This window comes from Molothrus aeneus, chromosome 15 (assembly GCF_037042795.1).
Source record: "Molothrus aeneus isolate 106 chromosome 15, BPBGC_Maene_1.0, whole genome shotgun sequence".
In the NCBI taxonomy this organism is placed as follows: domain Eukaryota; kingdom Metazoa; phylum Chordata; class Aves; order Passeriformes; family Icteridae; genus Molothrus; species Molothrus aeneus.
The window spans coordinates 5267735-5273734 of record NC_089660.1 but is presented as its reverse complement, the minus strand read 5'-3'; the positions used below and the strand labels follow the sequence as shown (position 1 = coordinate 5273734).

Sequence of the window (6000 nt, the reverse complement as noted above, 5' to 3'; positions counted from 1 at the left end):
TGATTTTAACAAAAATATGTTGGTCTGGATTTTTCATCACTGTGGGCTGAGGCCTTAGGGAAACATATTTTTTTTATTGCTTTTTTCCGGTAACTAAATGGAATTAGCATTCCCTGCCATTGCTGGCCAACTGAATCCACTTGCAAATCAGTGCAAGCAAAAGACAACACCAGTTATGAAGTACCAAAAAGGGAAGTACTAAAATTAAAAGAATAACAGAAAAGAAAATGAAGACCTATAGGTCAAATTTGTTGCTAGATTAACTTGATAAAATTTACAGTGCTTGATATTTGCCTGTTTTGCTGATGTGTTTTTGTTTTCTTTTGATCTGTGAGATTTCTTCAGTATTTTTTTTTAATGTGGAGATAAGATGAACTTTTTTTTTTTTTTTTGCATATAATGTAGAACAGGAATTTTTCATATAATGTACAACAGGTGGAAGGAGTGCATGTGTAGAGGCTCTGGTGTAGGTTTATATGGGGGAGCCCCTGTTCTTTAGCTGGGAAATGATTTTACAGACCTTTGATGAACCAAACCTGGCACTTCATTGGAATTTTAAGGGAAGGAAAGGTTCCAGGCCCATAAAGGGAAGGGAACAGCAGCAAGTGGACATGTGATGTAAAGCTCTCCTTGAACACAAGTTCAACCTGTCCTAGCAACCACTAGTCAGTCAGTAGCTGCTGAGCTTATTGCAAATTCTACCTTGATACTGAGCTCCAGAGTAAAACGTGGAAGGAAAGCACTCATTGCCATCTGCTACATCCAAAGCATTTGCATATGGTTGCAAAACAACCAACTTTTTGGAGTACAAAAAAACCCTATTTCCACTGTTTCCCTCTCCAACACATGGAGCTCCAAGGGAAAAGGAGCTGTGTTGCTGCTGGGGCCTTTGTACCACTCTGGGTGGCCGAGCCCCTGCTGCCACTTGGCTGCTGGGCACAGTCTGCTTTGCTGAAAGGCTTTGGCAGGGAGAGGGATGGGAAAAAAAAAAAAAAAAAGGAGAAGGAGGAAAAAATCAATTTAAAAAAGGAGGAATGGAGAAAGCAGTATCCATAACAGGGCAGTGAAGCTGTTGAAGGGTCTAGAGCACAAGTCTTATGAGAAGCTGAGGGTGATAACCTGGAGAAAAGGAGGCTCACGAGAGATCTTATCTATTGCTACAACTACCTGAAAGGAGGGTAGAGCCAGATGGAGCTTTGCCCTCATCTCCCAAAGAACAAGCAGTAAGAGAAAACAGCCTCAATCTCCAACAGGGCAGGTTTGATAGAATATAAGAAAGAAATTCTTCACAGATAAGATTATCAAGCACTGGAACAGATTGCCCTGGGAAGTGGTGGGGCCAGCATCCCTGGAGGTATTTCAGTGATGTGCAGATGTGGTACAGATGTGGGACACGGCTTAGCCGTGGGGTAGGGTTGGATTTGATGGTCTTGATGGTAAAGGTCTTTTCACACCTGAACGACTCCGTGATTCTGCCAAATGCAGGGGGAAACGGGGCAGGTGGTTGGAAAAGGGAAAGGGGGCAGGAAAAAGGGAAAGGGAACAGGAAAAAGAGCGATGGGAAAATGGGAGGGAATGGCGAGAAGGGGAGAAATGAGGGAAGGGAAGAACAGTGGGGTGAAAAGGGAAAAAAAGCCGAAAAGTGGGGTGAGAGAAAAAAAGGAATAGAAGGCGAGGGGAGGGGGGAACGAGGAAGAAAAAGAGGAGATTGAGGAGGCAGCGGCGCCCCGCCGCGCGGGGCCGGTGCCGCGGGTGCGGCGGGCGGAGGCGCGGCCGGGCCGGGCCGGGCCGGGCCGGGGCGGGCGCAGCGGGGCCGGGCCCGCCTCTCCGCGCCCCCTCGCGGGCCGGGGCGCCGCGGCCGCGTGTCGGGGGCGGCGCGGCTGCTGCGCCGCGGCTCGAGCAGCGCCGCGCCCCCGCTGCCGGAGCAGCCGCTCCGCCGCCGGCCCCGCGCTCCGCCGGCATGATCTCCTGAGGGGCCGAGCCCGCCCCCGGCCCGGTGAGTGCCGCCGCGGGCCGGGCCCGCGCTCCGACTTGGCGGAGTTTCGGGCTCTGGCCGGCGCTGCCCTTCGCGGGGGGACGCGGCCCTTGGGGTGCTCCCCGCGCCCCGGCGAGTCGCGGTTTCCCCGCGCCTCCTTCCTTCACATCGCTCCCTCGCATCCCTCCCTTCAGATCGCTCCCACTCATCTCCCCCTCGCATCCCTCCCTCGCATCCCTCCCTCGCAGCGCGGTGGCTCCGCGTTGGCATTCCCGGAGGGAAAAGTGTCTCTTGGCAGCGGGCGGACGCTGCCCGGCCCTCTGCAAGGCTCGGCCGAGCTTTGCGGGGGATGCTCGGTGTCGGAGCGGGGCGAGGCTCCCGTGGGGAAGCGACTCTGCAAGTGACCCTCGGGCTGGGGCTGCCGGGCTGAGTGTTCACAGCGGGCATGTGGGGGGAGCTGCGGAGAGCGCCTTCGGCACCTGCGAGCAGCAGGTGAAAGAAAACGGGCTCAGCTCGGGCTGGATCGGGGAAAAGCGCCGGGAGCCGCGGGGGATGCGGCGCTAACAGGTGCGGTGGTCGTGGCTGCTTTGGTGCCGGTCGGGTTTTCCGCACCCCGGGCGGGTCTCGGGAGCCGCTGCCGGGGGTCGGAGCCGCGGGCGCGTCCCGGCAGGCGCCCCGGAGGCGCGGGGCTGAGCGCGGTGCGGTGGGAGGTGCGAGGTGATGCTCACAGGTGAGACCGGAGCTCCAGTGCTTCCCGCGTGGATCGGTGTGTTGCCCCCGTTGGGAAAATGTATCCGGTAATGCAAACTTTCAGAGAAAAGTAAGGGGTTTTCAATGAGAAGCTCGTTTCGCCGGGTTTTGCGGAATTTCTCAGGGTTGTTGGTTGTTGATGATGCACTTTGTTTTCTGGTGGTCTTAAGGAGTAGCTGACATAGAAGATGCCTTTTGGTCTGCGGTATTAAGAATGTTTGTTGAAGTGTCTTTGCTTTAGCGTTTGTGAATTTCATGTAAAATATGCAATAGGAAAAGAAAAAAGTCTGGTATATATCAGACTATGAAAAGGTATAAAGCCCATGGAGCTAAGTGCTTCCTGTTAAGTCAACTTTTAAAACAGCTTCTCCCTGGGCAGTAATTCACATCTTTCAAGGGGAGAAAGGATGGGTGCAATTGAATTGTTCAAATTAAGTCAAAATGAATTGCTTAATATTCAGAGGAGTTGATGAATGAACCATTAAATCAACACTTGCATAGCGTTTCATTGAAAAGAAAAATGAACAACTCTCCATTGTGTGCTGGGCAGAACAGGTCAGCCAGTGACGTTGCTACATCAGCGTGCTGAACTGAGTCCTCCTCCTGCCAACAGATGTGTTTGCTGGGTGACATTCCTTAGGCATGGGAACGAGCTCCCGTGCCCTGTGTGATGAGGATTAGCATCTGCTGTAAATGACTGTAATCGTCCCAGCCTCATCTCAAAGGAGAGAAATCTTGGTTAGGTTTCATTTGGCATAAATTAACATAATTTTATTGACTCATGTTGATGTATGTCTGTTGAGAATCCACTCCTGTATTTCAAGCTATGTTTTTTGTTTTGTTCCTCCCCCAAGGAAAGGCTATATTTTTGAATGCCAGTTTGAGGAAGAAATTATACTGATAAATGGAAAAATAAGGGTCATTATTTTGAAACAAGATTCCTTGTAGTAAAAGCTGTTTTCAGAGCATCACCTCTCAGCAATACAGAGGCTGAGCCTTGCTTCCAAACCCTTTGATTAGCGTAGGCACAACTGTTGCAATAATCTTCTTGCCACAGAAAAATTACCTTTGTCTTTGCCCCTTGGAGTCCTTGAAATCCTTGTGTTGGAATGCACTGAGGATGTTGACTGTATCCTTATTGTGCCTTCTGGAAACTTCCAACACTTTGAAGAGTCACAGATAGTACGCCCCTGATGTTTTTCACTTGCACCTCTTTGCTTTGCAGGTAGCTTAGAATAGCTAATTTTGCTGAAAGCTTTTAAAACTCAAGAAGTGACAGCTCTTCTGGTTTGTGCATGTAAACTGAGTATTGCAAAGGGGAAATTATGGAGGTGAGTTTTTTGGTTTGTGGTGGGGGCTTTTTTGTGTGGGTTTTTTTTCTTTTTCTTTCTTTAAGGCTCAGAGAAACAGATAATCCAGGCTCCAGCTGAAGGTGGGATTGTGAATTGATTTAGGACTTGAGAAAGCTCCCTGCCTACAGGTCAGTTTGACCAAGAGAGAGAGCTGGTGTGCAGCCCTTCAGAGAGGAAGGGGAATTTATCCAGGTGCTTATAATTACATAGAAGAGTGTTATGTAATGTGGTCTGCTGCTCTTTATTTTGGGTGATGTGCATGGACCCAGCAGTCCTGCACAGATCTTTGGGTGATGGGTTATTAGCAGGGTGCAGTAGGAGTTGCTTGGATGTATGGGGAGGTTTTGTGAGGAAGCAGATGGACAATTGTGTGTTTTCCTCATGGGAGAGGAGGTTCTGGATCTGGAAGTGCCTTTAGGTAGTGCCTGATGGTGGTGTGCATTTCTCAGATGTTTTGCTATTCTTAAAGGCCAGGGTAGCTGCAGGTATTTTTGTGCACCAGCAGTGTCTGGTTTAGAGTAGTTTTTATTTGCTTCTAATCGTCCTTAGAAATAAAAGAAGTAAAAAAGTTTTTTCTGAAAACCTATTGTGCCCTGTAAGGATATCCTGCTGTTTCTGTTTCTTTGCTTATTATTCTTCTCTGAAATCATAATGCATTTCTTTGGTTCTTTTGATAAAGACTTTAACTCAAGCTTACTGGAAAATAGTCACTCTATACTGAGAGAGTTCTGGCATCTTATTGACTTATTTTGGGAATACTGGAGAAAAATATACAAGATTCACTTTCATTGATTAAATCCTCCAGGGCAATCTTCTAACACTGCAGTTCTCTGGGTGAAAAATTAACTTTCTTCATTGTCTGCTCCCGCTTTTATTTCATTTGTGTGAATCCCAGGCTCTGTTACCAGTTTACATCAGTCCCTTAGGTGTGCTTGGAGTGGAAAGTATCTCAGTGTGAAAGCTCACACGCACTGCTGCTCTCTGAGCCCATTTGTCTCTGGCCACCACCAGATGCCTCAACCCTGTTGGCCCTACAACAGTCCCAGAGGATTTGCACCAGCCCATGGCTCTTTTCACCTGTGAAATGTTTCCTGAATGACGGTAAAAAAGAAAAAAAAAATAAATATTAACAGCTACCTCGATACTTTTCCAGAGGTTTGGGCAAGATAGCACTTTAGGTGCAGCTTAACGACAAACTTTGATTTATGAGGTAACTGAAAATGTTTGTATTTGTTGGATGTGGAGTGAAAGCATAGGAGCTTTCTGCATTTCATCTGCAGCTTTTCTAGCACATTGTACAGCTAACAGCTTGTCTCTCATTGATTTTAGTAACAGATTCCTGCTGAATATGCCTGGAGTAGTTTGAAAACATACTAACTTTTTGGGGGGCAGTAGGTTACTAAAGACCATAAAGAACTTTGCAATGTCTGCTTAGATAACCTTGAAAAATTTAAGGTTTTAGCTGCTCTTTACATTCTCCCCCTGGCTGGGTTTAAGATGGATCCTATGGGAAGGCTGCTGTGTTTTTCTTTTTAGGGGGAAATGGTTAAAAGAAACAAAAGTATGCTTTCCCCACCCCGTGATCAAGAGCTGCTATGACCCCTGTACCTGTGTGTTTTCCCTGTGCATTCTTTGCCTTCTTCCTCTCTACCTCCATCAGCTGCTCTCAGTAACAAGTCACGTCAGGTGAGCTGGATCTGACTTGTTTGGAAACAGTTCAAAAGGATCCCATTGACATTACCAGGCAATGGGTCACGCTTGAAATCTTGCCATGCTGGTGTTAAGCCTTTTCTTTTTTTCTTTTCTTCACTTGCACCTTGATTTCTGACATATTTTTAGCTGCTGTGAATTTGGATAGAGCTAGTGAAAAGGGATTTGCTATTGGGTTGTTTTTCTTTTTGTGTCTTTGAGAAATAGGGGATT

The 6000-nt window shown here is 47.8% G+C and overlaps 1 protein-coding gene across 1 annotated transcript in view; it reads left to right on the top strand.

Annotated features, from left to right (window-relative positions):
• The first annotated feature begins 1919 nt into the window (after positions 1 to 1919).
• SGCD (sarcoglycan delta) overlaps positions 1920 to 6000 on the top strand; it is a 297976-nt gene continuing 293895 nt past the window's right edge. The window contains exon 1 of the mRNA XM_066560194.1: positions 1920 to 1996. The gene's annotated coding sequence lies outside the window, so the exon portion shown is untranslated. The remainder of the gene's footprint in view (positions 1997 to 6000) is intronic.